The sequence below is a fragment of the Mercenaria mercenaria genome, chromosome 1 (genome assembly GCF_021730395.1).
Source record: "Mercenaria mercenaria strain notata chromosome 1, MADL_Memer_1, whole genome shotgun sequence".
NCBI classification, from domain to species: Eukaryota; Metazoa; Mollusca; class Bivalvia; order Venerida; family Veneridae; genus Mercenaria; species Mercenaria mercenaria.
Window position 1 is genome coordinate 15,535,372 of NC_069361.1, and position 17,208 is coordinate 15,552,579.

Below are 17,208 nucleotides of genomic sequence, written 5' to 3' on the forward strand. Positions count from 1 at the left end.
CAAAGCATTTTTTCTTCATGCATGGAGGGAGTTTGATGTAACTTGGCAAAAATACGAATACAACCTACCAGCTATTGCTATAATACTGAATAACAGGAAAAGTAGTGTTCTTCACATTGCAACAAAAGTAGAAGTTCAGGCATAATAATGTTTCATAAATATATATTATATAGCGTGCAGAGATGTTTCTGGTATGAATACTTTTATATTGTGGGCGCACCATAACTCTCTAGTGGTGTTGGTCTTTCACACAAGCGTGTTACTTAATATATGTGTATTGTCCTTGTTTCTTATTTGTTTTGTTTTGTCTTAATATGTACCATTACTTTTATACAAACTAGTACTATATATTTCGTAGTCTTGGGGCCAGAAATGTCCTCTATTACACATGGAACTTTTGTGTCTTTACCGCCAGATTTTAATCATACATGCGACACTGTTCCTGTTTGAATATTCCGGAAGCTTTTCGTATTTTTACTACAGGTTTGATACCTTCTACAATTACAATACTTATGTTAGTATCTAAATCGATATTACAAGGCAGATTGTGGTTGATCTTACACTATTAGCTCTGATATTCAAACCAAAGCTGTTATTGACATTCTTAAGTAAACTGAAACCACTGTTATATTATTATCCCTATGCAATAACGGCATGGTAATACATTTATAACTTTATGATCATACATGAACAATACCAATAGTTTTCCAGAATTGAGTATCGTTATCCGAAGATCCTTTTGCACATGATGATCGTGGGCTTGCTAAATAACGTAAAAACCATGCACATTTTTGCCAGTATACGCTTTGATTTCTAAATTCCGATAAAGAATTTCGTAAACATGCTAAACTTTGGTCAGTGCAGTTCTTTTAAAATTTGACCATTATCAAAGAACTGTTACATATCTTCATTTAGACGCAAATGAAATAATGTTCCAGTGCTGAAGTGTCACCAGGTTTGTCGGTATCGTATAATTGTTGGAAAAGTTCAGCAATCGTGTGGAGATCATTTTACGATTTATTTTCTCTTTTTAATGGGTTAATTATGAAGATTTCATGAAAGTCATTATATTCATTTCCTTACAAGAGTTGTTTCCCTTAGTTTTAATTGCAAATGACAATCTTAAAAGACTGCATATGGTGGACACACATCCAAAATGATTTAGTAAGAGAAAACAATACTTGTTCAATATTTGGACTCGGGCGTTATTGCAAATACGTTAAATTTTAATCCGTTTACTATTCCAAAAAACAAGGAAGAATATCCAACAGGGAAAGCCACGTTCAAAAAACGCAGCCTCCCTAAAGACACACACGAACAACCCTCGCACACCACACACAAAAAAATGAAAAACACAAAAGTACAAAACAAACACATACAGGAACACAGTGGGGCACCGCCTTGGAACGGTCAGTGCAAAACCATCACTGGAGAGTTTAAACCAGTTTATGGTGCACCTCACTCTTACCCCCACCATGTTCCGAAGTCACAAGACAGTGTAAATAAAAGTAATCCCCGCCAGGTGAAACCCTAACATACGTAAAGGCAACAGAAGGTATGTAATGTAAAACACAAAGATGCCCTTGTAGATATAATATAAAAATGCAATCCTTAAGAACCTAAAACGCATGTACTCAATGCCTTTGCAGAAGACAGAGCAACAAGGGAAATACCCCTTAAGGGCCCGACGAAACAGGCCAGAAGACGGAAATTAAAATAGCTCAGTCCTGGTGGGATTTAAGAACTATAATCATAGAGTCCTCCACCTGATCCGTCAGACACAACCAAAGAGGAAAGCGTAGCGTCCAACTGTAAAAGTGTTGAACACCAAACATGCGGTGTGTCTCAAAACAGATGGGTCATAACCTCTTTTCATAAAACGTTTAATTACTTTACTAAATACAATTGGAAAATTGCCATGAACCAAAATCTTACGAAGTTTGTAAACCACATCCCCATAAAAAGCGGGTTTTGATATACGTTCTCGCAGAAGTGATTTTAAATTGCTATTGTATTTTAAAATCAAATCTGAATTACGATAGTAAAATTTGGAAAAGTGTTTACGTAATTTATAATAACGGTAGCCCTGTTGAAGAAGCTTATTTGTAATAAATAAGTTACCAAGACTAAAGTATCTTCATAAAAACTTTGAGCTATGCTTTCCTTTTTTCGGATTCTATGAAATTTCAAGAAAATTGCAACTCTTCCGCAGCAGAAAAAAGTATGTTTTAGTCATTTTGCTGTTCAATTTTTCATATAAAATAACGCTGTATTTAGATTATTTGGTTCTGTTCAATTTCATATTTGTAAACGTGTACCTAAACCTTAAGCCTTGAGCCTATCTATGAATACAGAATATTTGTGTGTAGGAGTTATCGCTACATTTCAACAACCTGTTTCGTGGAGATTTATTAACACTTTATTCAACCGTGGTTTACGTTCACTTTAACATGATAACATGTAAATGATGTGTCAGTGTCAATCCTTTACACATGCATAAATATACTGCTGTTTATGGGTTTTTGTGGATGTCTGAAAAATGCTGGTACTTTTAACATGTGGTAATGTCCCGGGGCTAGAGAGGCGTACATTTCAACTTTCGTCCATGAACAGGCTTAATCAAACCGAGCCTGCATTATTTTTGTTTTTTCGGGGACTACTTTAATATTTCGTGGCACAAATGTTTCCCTGAATTATACAACGTGTCCTACTCAACACCCAGATCTCAAATTTAAAGGTCAATGTCACATTTAGAGGTCAGAAATGAACAAAAAATATTCTGGCGTTCTAATTCTTTCGTGGATGTTACAAATGTCAAAGATTTTTTCTTGAATTTTCTTGAATTATAGTTGCAGCAGTACAAAGATAATGTCTGGCAATAAAACAGTTCATATACTTGTAAGGTTATCCCACGGCAATTTTTAATTAGGAAACTAAAATGTTAAAAGCGCCTACCTGTTTATACATGTACGTCTTTAAATGTGAAATAAACGTTCGTCATACATATTATTAGTTTTAGAAATCGAGAAGTAGTAAATTTTACCACTTTGACGTCAACAAAACTGATTTGTTGCGCTTGTGTTGCCTCGCAACTATAGTCATTGCCGTCATATCTGTCATGCGATAATTGTGACTAGTGCAAAAACCACTTGGTATTATGTTTGCTTTTTTCTTTATATTTATTTATTCCATAGTTGTTATTCAGTTTCAGCAGCTAATTTTCGAACGCACAGACTTTTAGATTTATTTCTGAAATTTGCAATAGAATGTGCAATGAATGTATTAATCTAACGGTATGTGATTAGTACTGCTTTAGATTCAGCATCATTAGCTCGGTGTCTGTTGTGCTGGTTAACATATACTTGACCTTAAATCGAACTAAGCATTTCTAAAGTACAAGCTTTGTCGCCGGAAATATCATCTTTTGATACAGAATGTTTCTCCGTAACATGTACTTTAATATCAAGTTATTAATAAATTTGAAATATTTAACAACATTTAAATACAAGTTATATATTCAGAAAACTTAACGCGGATTTTTGTTTACAATAAATCAAACCAGATTCCCATCACATTTAAGTTTGCCACAATTTGAAAAATTGAAGTAGTTTTATTTAAAGAGTAAAAATATGTTTGCATTCATTTGATGAGTCTGTAACATTAAATTCCGCGTAAGCAAAAAATGATAAAATACTCGTCACTATCCAACAAACAAAGAGCATTTTACCAAAGTCTGTAATTGTGTAGATGAATATTTTATGAGTGGTCATATTATGAACCATGGCATCTAAAACATAGGCAATAACATTGCCGAAAGTTATCTTAGATTATGCTGGCAAACACATGTGTTCGACTAGACCAACACTTTAGTATGTGTTTGTTTAGACACAATAACGTATCATAAACTTTTGGAATGAAATTTTCTCAACGAGTCTTAAGATTGAGAAACGCATTTTCTCCTTTAAGTGCAACGTCTAAAACCTTTCCGGCTTTCATTTAAGAGACCTTTTAATTTCTTACGTAGAATGCCTTAAAGGTTAACATTTCTATAAAAGCTTTTGCTGTAAATGTCAAGTATCTAATGACGTACTGACTACGAACAAACAGATTTTTTTAGGTAAGCTACCGTAGGTATTTGTTTGAATATTTAAATACGGACTGTAGAATACCAGTGACAGTGCATTGTATCTACTTGCAGTTAGGTCACAACAAGTGGAGACTGAGGAATATTAGGTAATGTTGGAATCATAATCCTACTACTTGTTTGGAGGAAACAGGTTTAAAAAGCGATTCAATTTCTTTTCCCTAAATCAGGAAACATGGTATAAAACCTTTGGAAGCGTTAAATGCAACCATGTGAATAATAGCAGACTTGATTTGATCCAATCAGTTCACGACAAGTAATGGAATGCTCAACAGCCCGTACGCAACCTAGCACCAGAAATACGTGACCAACTCAATGACCACAAGGGGCAAGAAAATATAACAGCACTGCGTCCTACTACTGGGAGAGTTTTACAGCTGCCTCGCGGCACTTGCGGCTATACTTCTCCTCCGGCTGTTCGTCAGTGCGTCCGTGTGTGCGTGCATGCGTCCGAAATTGGAAATGCTTATAATTCAAAAAGCATTTCAGTCTCACTTAAAATTTTATGAATTAGCACATGATCTTGTGTTGTATTAACCCCCTTGACTTAGCAAAAGCAGAGTGTTTCCCCTTGATTTGTTAAAAAATGAAACTGTTTATAATTCAAAAGGTAATTCAGCTAGAATCACGAAACCTCACATAATAACTAATTAGCACATGACCTTTACTCACATGTTGTATCACTTCCTTGACCAAGTAAGACCAGAATCCCCAAACCCTTGATTTGTTAAAATGGGGAATTTTTTACTATATTTAAGTAACCTTCTGAAGGAGTCTCATGAAACTTTACATGAAAGTAGAAGTTATTGCCAGGATCACTTCGTTAGCTTCTAAGTTAAATCTTCTGTTCTATAAACTCCCACCTAACCCTAACCCTAACCATAACCATAACAAAGTTATAAAGTTATTCATTGAAAGACTATCATGACATTTAATACAAATATAGGTATTATAGGACGGTGGTGCAAGCAATGTTTTAACAACATTTCTTCAGTTACTGCATAGTGTTTACCCTTTTAGATTAATTCCTTTAAAGTTCATAAATTTCCCTAAAACAAAGTAACCCATTCATGGATCTTTATGACACTTTAAACAAATAAAGATCACACTAGGGTAGAGATTTTCCCCTTGATTTTGTAAACGATAGGAACCAAGAAACCATTGCACGGTCCTTTTGTATACAACTTGTGTATATCTGGAAATTAAATATCCTTTAAAATATAGTCCCCTCTTTAACAAAAAACCCTACTCAGTGGGGGATATAAATTCACTGAATCTGCTTATTTTGATAAAGAATAAAATTGCCAAAACAAGATCGTTTGGAAGCATAGAACGCAAGTAAGTAAATAAGTGCAGAGGCAGTTTAGCTGAGCGTTTTATTAAAGGCATAAGATGGATGTATGAGCACTTAGTGGAATATTAACTTCAAGGCGGTGTCCTAATGTTTTTCTTCTTCGTCCATGTTTGTATCTATTTGTTACTTCTATGTTATAAATACTGCGTTCATTTTTGTACACATGTGTTCAGTCAGTGTGCACGTGTATACATTTAGACACCCGTTACCCGTTTTTCCATGTGCAGCGCTGTATTGGCTGTTGCGTTCTATGAAATGTGCTTTTCATGTTGGACTTTTTGTCCTTGGTTATTAAGGTCCCCAGTACACAGCGCGATCATGTTGAGTTATTGTGGTCAGGCACCGTCCGCCGTCAGTCATATTTCTGTTGGCATTTTCTTCAAACAAAACTTGGTCTGGATGTTCTATACCTGATTCTCTTACTATGTTGTTCACACGGTACCGCTTGTCTGCTTCTGGAGGCCGCCAGAGCTGAAAATAGGAAGCATCTTCAAAACGATATCTGCTGTTCAGCTGCTACGGTTTTGATGTAATTTCATAGAAATTTGTTTGGGTGACCCTCTACCAAATTATCACAATTCGTCGAAAGACATTGCTTTTCACACTCCACACATAAATATAGGGGGAAATTGAAATATTTTTGTCAGAGACTGCAGATTTAACACACAAATGAACCTTGATTGTTTAAATTATTCTGATTTATAAAGAAAACGTGCCTACCCATGAGCGTGACCACCTTTCCTATGTATTTAGTTGAAAATGTAAAAGTGTTCTTGTCAGAATCGCTGGCCTCATGTTGAAGTTTTTGTCGTGCAAATAATCCTTGGGTTATCCTTCTTAGGATGTACAAATTTTTCTTATTTTGTCCAAAAAAAAATCTTATTTTGTCCAAAAAAACCCATGTCAGTAGGAAGATAACATCTCTTCCTACATTGATAAAAGTCTGATAGTAAAATAATTTCACAGTAATGTATATTTATTGACTCCCTACCACGACTGTTCAGATTGTTACGATCAGTCGAAAAGAGAGCGTAGACCTATAGAAACTATTGTCAGAAACTGCTGTCATGAATTCAAAGTACTTTCACATGAATGATCCTTGGGTGACTAATAAAGATTGTTCAAATTACTCTGATTTGTGAAAACAACCGCTTGGTCCCTTTTCCTTTCATGTATACATATAGTCGAAACTCTAAAAGTCTTCTTACTAGAAGTTGCTAGTCTGACTTTAAAATAACTCTTCACTAGGAATGGTCAAATTATTTTCATTCTTAAAGAACATGGCCGACAGAGGTAATAAAAGTCTTCAAACAAATTTCTTAAACTATTGGTTCATTTTAAAATAATTTCGCGTAAATATTCCTTGAATGACCCTCTCGCTTGATTGTTCAAATTGTTTCGACGAATAAAAATACACGGCCGCCAGAGGCCTTGGAAAAAAGTCAGTATATGTTTACAGAGGAGAATTTGAAAAACAAAACAGAAATTGTTGGCCCAGTTTTCGATACAATTTTACAGGCATGTTTTAGCAGACCCTGTAGCAAGATTATAAGATTTATTCTAATTCGTTAAAAATATATCCGCCATTTTCCCTTTATGCATGTAGCGGTAACTTTCCATGCGAGTTTAAAATGATTTCACGGAAATAAACCTTTGATGATAATAAACATAAATTTGTCATTATATTCTTATTTGCCAAGAAACACGGCTGCCAGGGTTAACAAGCGGGGAAAATCATACCCAAATGACACCACTTTCTAAGCCAGTAACCTTATTTTGGAAATTATTTCACAGTAAAGTTCCTTTGGAGGTCCTTTACTACATTTGTTATAAACACTCTGATTTAAGAGATAGAAGAACACGGCTTCCAACGGTAGGTCTAGATTTACCTGTATGACTGTGGGGAAAAGCTTTTTGAACTCTCCTCTGAACCTGCAAGTCACTTTTGAAAGTAATTTTGCAGCGGTATTTTTGTGTGCACCTCTTTAAGCTGTGAATCTGCGGCGAGCAATATAGGATCATCATGGCCCTCTTGTCCTGTTTCTAAGATCGATGCTTATTTTATACTTATAATGTCTTTACATCTCTCGAGTCCGCTTCCTGTAAAACATACAGTACTGGTGTCAAATGAAAAGGTGTGGTCGTAACCCCAGTTGGACCCAAACACACGACCCCTGGGTTGAGCACTCGGCACCTTAACCACCAGACCACTGCTCCCCTATTAACCGACGTTTATCACTTCCAATACCTGCAGTTCTTATTTACTGACCATTGCCTGATATTTGAGATGCTTTACCTCGCAAATGTGGTTTTGACCGTGACATCAACCGAGTATGTAACCTTTTGTAAACTAAGTACAAATGAATTTATACCAGCTGTTCATATTGTTATCAGTTTGTAATATACTGTGTTCACAAAAATATCACATTACAATAGTTCTTTGAAAATACGCTTTCCACATTAATAAAACATACAAAATGTAAGAAATATGTTTACAGCGCTGTGCAGTCAGTCTGAAATCAAAGCAATTTTACACCAGTTTGTAACATTCCTAACGTTTATTTTGTACATTAAAGCGCTTGGACAATTGCAATAACCCGTTTGTATGCCCAACAATGTATTGTTCATGCATATACTATATTACTGTGGCAGGTATCAGGTCAAAACATGATACTTCATTTTCTGAATCATTTGATGTTATGGCTGGGAAATATCGCTGTGCTTGGATTACGATGGTAACACGTTTTCAAACAATTATTCAAATATTCTATCTGCACCGAGTGTTTCTAGCGGAATGAAATACCGCACAATAATATAATAAATTAATGTTGAGATTTTCTAGGTGTCCACAGCTCACTTCCACTTAACTTGCAAAGGTCTAATAGGACGAACGATTATATAAATGTTGATACGAAAATACGAAATGTCATTTTTTTAATTCAGTATCAAGAGAAATGAGATATAATTTGTTGAACAACTATTTAATTCAACGAAGCAAGCACAAAATGGATTAAAGCTAAAACGAGTTTGTATAGCGTTTGTTAAATATTCGCTAGCTTTCGCCGAGAGTTTTCAGGATTGATCTACTGTATCAAGACAGATGTTTCCATTTCCAGAAATAGACCGGAGAAATAGACAAGAGACTACACGAGTTATTGCGAAACATCACGACAGTGTCATTTTGGTCCCATAATTACGTCTGTTAGACATGACATAGTATGTTGCTTTTTTGCATAACTAGTTCTTTTGATATACTGCTGTTTATGTCATATAGCTTACGAAATGAGATTCAACAAAAACTAACACATAGAATCCAGACAGTTTGGTTTTGCATTTTTGTTTCAGACAAAGAATTGAAGATTTTCAGCCAAAATAAAAAATGGATTATGTTTTTTTCTAGGAATTCTGTCCAACGAAAAGCGAAGTAAATGTAAACCTCATGGAATATTTATAAACATTTAATAAGGTCCGTAAAAAACTGTAAACGATTTTAGACAGCTGTTGCTTAACTTAAGGCCATCTGTTGTTTGCATTCAAGAAGAATGTTTGAATCGTACACAAAAAAAAAAATATTATCATGGTCCGCCTTAAGTGGTGTATGTGAAGAATACTGTAAACATTCAGCGCTTTGATACTAGTATTCATTTAGTAATTAAGTTATTTAGTAAAATATTTGACGTATTTGCCTAAAAATATTCATACAGTGACAGACGTTTAAGTTGTTCTCTCAGTTATAAGATTCAAGATTAATTTATTAAGTCATAAACATTATACAATTATCTAAAATAGCGGTTACAATTAGTATATTAGAAAAGTACAATAACAGTTGTAAGTATAAACAATCTATACAAATACAACAGTGTTACATTATAACCAATTAATGCATTTTATACTGTATAAGAAACAGACCTTAATACGTTATAATAATCATATGTATATAAACAGTCTCTGGTTGATCCACCTTTTCCAGAAAAAAAGGTTTTCCTCCAATTCACTTAGAATATAAGAAATACCTTAAGTTTGAGATTATAAAAAAATTCTTAAGATAATAAAATTGATGTTTAATTTTCAAAATATTGTTCTGTACTTTGAATTTATTGTGAAAACAATTTTAGAAACGCTATATGTTTGCTATTTTCGTAGATGAATAGCTGTAAAACTTTCAGCATATTTTAGTTAGCATAAAAACAATATTTTACCTTTCATTTTTTGAAAATTGAGATTCTGCCTGAATATTACAACGGGAAAATACATTTTTACGCTAAATGGACTTTTTAAAAAGATATTTAAAAGATTTCAAAAGATCTAACTACCACCTTCCTAGTCCTTTTAACATTCTGCGAAAATAATTTTTATGAATCAGTTGGATAAAAAGACATAATTACATGATTACTATTCGATTTGTTTTCTAGGAAACCATTTGTGGCGCCATACCTTTTGCACACAGAGGTGTTTTTTTTTTAATTTACAAACAGACCTATGAGTTGAAATCTTTAAGGCACATGCAATTTATTCATTGTAATAAAATTCTATTTTCTTTTTATTTCACTTTGTGTAATGTCGTATTTTCCTGACTGATTGAAGAAGTTAGAAAACAACTACTTAATATCAGCGGATAATGCTGTAGTCTTTACAGTGGTTTGAACAAATTAGATAGAATTTGGTTGCTCATACACAGACGCAAGTACATCTTCATGTCATGTTTTATTCAAACCTAAGTACTTCGGTTATATATTACACAGTACACATGTGAAATTATGGAAAGCCTGATACCAAAATCCATAAAAGTCTACTAGTTCATTTTGAATGATATAAATAACAAAAAATAAAGAATCTGTATTTAAATGTTTTATGTGAGTGGAGTTCCGGCTTGTCTTTAAAGAAACACTGATGGTTAGCATATGTATTATGGATATTATTTTCATTATTATTATTATTATTTATTTTTTTATAGTGCAACATGATACATAAAAGTACAGTTATAGCATATATTAACAAACAGCTTATGACGCAGTAGCATAAAATTAAAGCTGTTTTCTTCGACACACATAAACAAATACATTAAACATGTTTTAATTGTTTAGCAAATGCACTCGTCTGTAATGTTATAAAGGATCTGGTATACCGCCTTCATGATTTGCTGTAGTGATGGTATATTGTCATGTTGATTGCTCTATTAACATTAGGAATTGTATACGTATTGGAAATTTTTACTGTACTAAACTTAATTCTTTCCCTTTATGTACATTTTTTCTAAAACTTCTTTTTATCCTTGTCAACTAAATAATCGTTCGCAATTGGTATTTATAGATTTACTGGTCTCTATCAGTTAGAAAAATATTATGTCAGTGCTGGTTTGTGATGCATGTTAACAGATAATAAAGACATTTTCGAACCTGTACAATTCGGACATATGCAAATGTGCATACAATATCCAGCAACATTTTATGTTTACACAGCCGATGTGTTTTGAAATATGCACTCTCCTCGTTACGCAAGGCGCTTTCCCGTATTTGGTTAGTTATTTTTTTGTGTGAATATATAACTGTAGTTTTGTGTGAATACCATCTTTTGACGTCCAATGGTGCTCTGTTATAAGCTGTATTTTGTATCTTATATATATGGAAATAAGAGGCAAATTGCGAACCTGCTTTAAATTTGCCTGTTGTGCTCTTGCCCAACCCCCGCTAAAACGCGCCTTATTGTGTATGTTTGTACTAAGAACCAAATGCCGCATCGCTTGGAATTTCACGGGAACTAATTTCAACTGAATTTTATGACAAAATAAGAAAAATATTGGGAGTAAATAGCACGCAAACATTAAAATAGTGTATGTATCAGAATGCAATCATCGCAACAGATGTGTTTACGATGTAACATATCGTTAAAATATCAATTTTATATAGATTTCTTCGTTCCTTTTACTTTTTCTTCATATTAAACGTACTTGAATGCAACGATGGTACGAGATACGGGATTATATTTAAATTGGCTAATTAATGTTCATTACTTTATAAAACATTGAATTGTGTCTATTTGCAGAGGCAACAAAAGTTATTCAAAATGCATCAGAGGAATGACTCAACATGCAAACAATGATATAGATACAACACAGAGTCACTAATGAAATAAAAGTGTAAAAATAATTTCATGGAACTGTCAATGTCTCGGAACTCATAGACAGTAAGTATTACTGCCTTTTTATGCCTTTTAAATGAAATAGCCTGCCCAGTAGGTTTAGTCATTCAACTGACAACACGTGTCTCTATGTTAATATAGTCTAATATTCCAGATGTATCAAAATGAAAGCTACGGAAATCCAAAGCAGTCTCGTGTTATCTCAACTTTCGTTTGAATTTTATGTGATCCTTGTCTTTCTGATTAAAACTTAAACTACCTTTATTAACCAAGTTTCAAGTGTCTTAGTTCTGTTCTTGATACTGGATTTAACATTGTTTACGAGTTTGGAAGCTTTCAAAACTTAGTTATTGTACATTGCACTTTGTTCCCGATGTTTTTTTTTCTTCTCAAAATTTGGTGATAACACTGGTATGGGCAAACTGTTGGATGAGGAAGGCCCGTGAATTTCACTGAATTTCTTCACATCAACAAAATACCATTTGGTATGTACTGATTATTTTAACACGTATCAATATCTATTTTATGACAAAATACTAGGTTACTTTAATTACCCTAAACCTGCGTTTTAAGTATGACAGGTGTTGAGTCTCAAAATAAAAGATAACCTGTTAATCTGTTTAGGTGATAATGACAGTTATTGCTAATGCACCCTTACACTAACAGGGAGGGTGATCACGTGACTTTTGTTTATGATCACATTGTGTCCACTTTAATGGCTGCCCCCATGTACAAGATGGTTTTTTGTATTTTTCTTCAATTTATCATCATATTTGAACATATTTAACCGATCATGTTCCAGCCAACAACTTTCCGGTTCCAACGATGTATTATTTTGCTATGTGAGTGTTGCCATTTTTCCATTTACCCTGCAGAGATTTTCGAAGCGGTGATTTTTCTCTTGAAAAAGTGTGGTCACATTGTGTCCAAAATTCAAAAAGCACATTTTATACATCTTTACAGGTTTGTTTTTGGTAGAAATCGACTGAAAATGCACCTCAATCATGTATTTTCCTTCACATGCGACTTCTGAATGTTTATGCGTGTTTTCTACAACGTTCCGGAGATTCATGTCTGAATGGTTACATTACGTCATGGTCACATTGTGCCCGATAAATTTAGTAAATTGTGTACATAGCAAATAATTCCAATCTTCTATATGATAGTGAGTCTTTTTAAGTGTTATTGTGTTGAATTCAATAAAGGTATACATATAAGTACTAAACAGGTAGTCCAGCAGTACTTTCGGGCTTGTCACATAATTATTGGCTAAAAGGAAAAATAATATTTTTTTTAGATAAAGTATCAATTTTTTTTCTGTAAGCTAGTTCCTGTTTTTACATCAGTTTGGATCTTTAATTAACATTTTGTACCAGAGAAGTCTTTTTGTATTGATGGAAAAGTAAATGAACCTTTTTTTACACTTATTCCTCTAAGTGTTAATAGATACGTTACCTTCATCAGATTCTGTTAAATTACTATTAAGTGAAAAAATGTGAAAAGCATTATCTTTATCAATAATGTGCACCCATTACATACAACATTTATATTATGAAATTTTGATAAACAGTATCATCGGTTACTAGAAATCAATAACAAAATCCACATTCATTATTGAATAATTGATGCATTATTTCACAATCAGCAATAAACATTTCACCTACATGAAGTTGAAACGAGATACGTGAGGAACTGATACTTTAAAGATATTTTAAATTCGGAATGTGTTCTGTGCTTTAGGGATGCAAAAGTGATGGAATTAACATCAGAATTCCAAAAACGGATACGTTACTATCAAGCTCTTTTTAATATAGGACATTGTTTTGAGTATCATCTATAAATGAAATACAACATTTTATTTGACATATTCAGATCACTTTGACAAAACCGTGTATGCATGTCTTACGTTTTAATTTCTACAAACTAAGCTAATGTTAACTAAGCTCTCAGGTTAAAGGAAGAAATAAAATTGAAGCCTACAGCAGGTCACATAAGTTTGACAGCCTGGCATTTAATATAGTAACGTAAATTCTAGATCTTAATCACAAGTAGCAGCTTAAACATCGTTATATAGTATTATCAATATCACAGTTCAAGGTGTGATATTTATGCACTACGAATGCACGCATTGATACACGAGGTATTTAGTAATATAACGTAACTGTCACTATATAAAACAGATATACTTACTGCATAAAAATGTTATTTATTTATTTATCTATTTGGGTTTTACGGCGCACCAACACAGTATAGGTTATATGGCGCCAAACAGGTCTTCACATTTGGTTCCACATCTCATTTACATCGAAATAAAAACATGAGATATGGAAGCATAAAAATGTTAATAATTCAAAATGTTAATAATGAAAAATGAAACCATATATGACTGCTTGATATAAGAATTAATTGCCTCAACGATTTTATACATTTTTTTTTGTTACAGATTTCGATATAAAATCCAAAGTTAACGTATCTGATTTTTAAGAACATTATAAATTGAGTCAATTTGTGTGCTTACAGCCATACATGATGTCTAAGATCTCTCAGATGGTATAGGCCAATCGGTAGCTATGATTACACTATGTTGTACAGAGGTCTCACAAAGGTCAGACTCAGATAGTGACAATTTGTTTGAGGTGTACAACTGTTTCTTAAACATTCATTACATCCCTTCAGTGATTATATGATATTAATTCCATCACTTATGGAATAAGGTCAGTAATTCGGTCGAAAATGTGCTTCCGAGGTGTAGTCGAAAGAAGTCCATAATAAATAGATCCTAATTTTCGCATTATCTGCGCAAATTCGCGTAGAACGAGTGCTTTAATCACACTTTTTTCGCTACTAGAATACATTCTGCATGAAATGAGACGGTTTTCATGTTCATACAACCCACATGGCAAGTTTTGCAGATCGAAACCGGAAGTAGGTGTTTATTGCGCGGAGGAGAGCAAATATGCGCCACTTTTAGGGTAGCAGACCACAACTGACTGGCATTTCACTAGGAATTATTCAACCCCCTATTTTCTTTTCATTTTTTCGTTAATTTGTGATAGAACTTTCATGAAAAATTGGTGCAGGAAAAAGTGATGTTCTATAAAGATACGTAAAGACGACATGAAGATGTCGTTTTTTATATGAAACAAAGAAGGATTTGAATTACTGACCTTTAACCTTATGTATTTCTAAAACGCAGAATGATGTGACATTCTGAATAATTATCTGTTTATCACGTACTAGTTAGTATTTGGTTTCACCACCTTAATTATTCTTCCTTTTCAATGCAATATAAGTAAAGATAAAATATTTCATGTTAGTGAAATGCTTATCAGCGATTCTTCTGTTCTGTAAGGGAAAATAAAAAAGTCGATTGCTGATTGTGAAATCATGCATAAATCAACAATGTATGTGGATTTTGTTATGTAACATTCTGTTTATCAAAATTTAAAATAATATTATAAATGTTGTATGTAAGGGGCGCACATTATTAATAAAGATAAGATTTTCAAATTTGTTTCACTTCATAGTAATGGATCTGATGAAGGTTACGTATCTGATCAATGCTTTGGCGACAATATATATTTGAATACACAGACAATTAAAACTATGTGCCAATGATAATGGATTTTGGGAGACTTGCATGAAAACAGTTTGAAAATGATGCCAAAAGATTCTAAATACAATGCAGAATAAGTTTAGTCAAGATTGTTGAGCGACACAAAATTAGGCAATTTTAACTCTTACGAAAAGTGTAAAAAGGTTCACTTACTTTTCTGTAAATACAAAAAGCCTTCTCGAAAATGGTACAAAATGTCAATTAAAGGTTCAAAATGATGTAAAAACAGGAATTAGCTTACAGAAAAAATATAAATGACACTTTCCCTCGGAAAAAATGATTATTTTTTTCTTTTAGCCATGATGTGACAAGCCCGAAAGTATACATACTGCCTGTTGGACAACCTATTTAGTACTTTTATAATACCTTTATTGAATTGCAACACTAAATCAGTTTAAAAGACTCATTAACATATAGAAGATTGGAATTAATTGCTATGTACACAATTTGCTAAATTTATTGGACACAATGTGACCATGACGTAATGTAACCATTCAGACATGAATCCCTGGAACGTTGTAGAAAACAGGCATAATTAAGCATTCAGAAGTCGCATGTGAAGGAAAATACATGATTAAGATGCATTTTCATTCAATTTACATCAATAAAGAACCTGTTAAGATGCATAAAATGTGTTTTATGGAATTTGGGACTCAATGTGACCACACTTTTTCTAGAGAAAAATCACCGCTTCGAAAATCTCTGCAGGGTAAATGGAAAAACGGCAACACTCACATAGCAAAATAAGACATCGTTGGAACCAGAAAGTTGTTGACTGGAACATGAAAGGTAAAATCAAATCAAATATGATGTAAAATTGAAGAAAAATACAAAAAAACCTTCAAGTACATGGGGGCAGCCATTACGGTGGACACAATGTGATCATAAACAAAAGTCACGTGATCACCCGCCCTGACTATACATCATAAAATTATAATAAATAATGTAATCTATTGAAGAAAAATAATAATATTGACCATATATTGTGGAAAACTGAAAGAATATTTGAAATATGTCACAAAATGAAATAAGTTTAAGCTAAAATTGTATGAATATATTTCTGTAGCACATGCATTGTTGTTGTAACTGTTGTTTTAAATATCTGATGAAGATATAAGCTTCAATACTTTGATATATAAATATACTTAAAACATCTATATTTTGATAGTTTCGTGTGTTCGGGTCAACGGACGTAGTTAAGTATAAGTTTTTATTGTTACACAAAACCTCATGATAAATTGAGCCAGTTCAGATAGTTTCATAGTTAAGACGAATTTCCTTTTATAGTCATTTAAGTTTAAGTTTACTGGTCATAGTTGTGACATAGAGTCAGTTACAGTCGTGACATAGAGAACATGGAATAGTTGCCAGAAGTTTTTATGAAACTGTCGAATTGATTCGTGCAACTTCTGTACAGTGACTGAACATCTCATTTGTGAGTGAACAATTATTGCTGATTGAATGGTGATCCGGAATGTTGACACTGGTACGGTACCTAGTGGTTTTTACACTGTCTTGTTCAACTTTGAATTATCCGCAAGCAAATGTGAATTAAACTATTTGTTTTGTTTTTAGAAGACATTTTCTTCGCCATGTAAATTGACATTATCTTGCAGCGGTACAAACTGTCACAGAGTGTCAATGGCTTCTATGGCCTTTTATGACATTTGAGGGGATCTCCGGTTGATTAAGGTCTTTGAATCGGAATCACTTGCCCCTCACCTATATTTTTTCCGAGCTACACTCGGGTCGTTGAATTCTTTATGTTGGGAACCCATCTTTCTGTCTTACGGAAGGTCGGTGGTTCTACCCAGATGCCGACCCGTGATGAAATAATGCACGGAGGGGCACATGGTGTTTTCCTCCACAATCAAAGCTGGAAAGGCGCCATATGACCTATATTGTGTCGGTGCGATGTTAAAGCCAATAAAAAATATTAGAGCATTTGAACTTAAT

At 33.4% G+C, this 17,208-nt stretch overlaps 1 protein-coding gene across 7 annotated transcripts in view; it reads left to right on the forward strand.

Annotated features, from left to right (window-relative positions):
• LOC123544902 (muscarinic acetylcholine receptor M2-like) overlaps window positions 1-17,208 on the forward strand; it is a 131,155-nt gene that overhangs the window by 21,550 nt on the left and 92,397 nt on the right. For 4 of the 7 annotated variants that reach the window (XM_053540584.1, XM_053540589.1, XM_053540570.1 and 1 more), the window contains exon 2: window positions 11,541-11,681. The exons of 2 other annotated variants lie outside the window; for them this stretch is intronic. The gene's annotated coding sequence lies outside the window, so the exon portion shown is untranslated. Of the gene's footprint in view, window positions 1-8,366; window positions 8,715-11,540; window positions 11,682-17,208 lie in introns of those variants that run through there. One more of the 7 variants, XM_053540582.1, reaches the window with a different exon arrangement.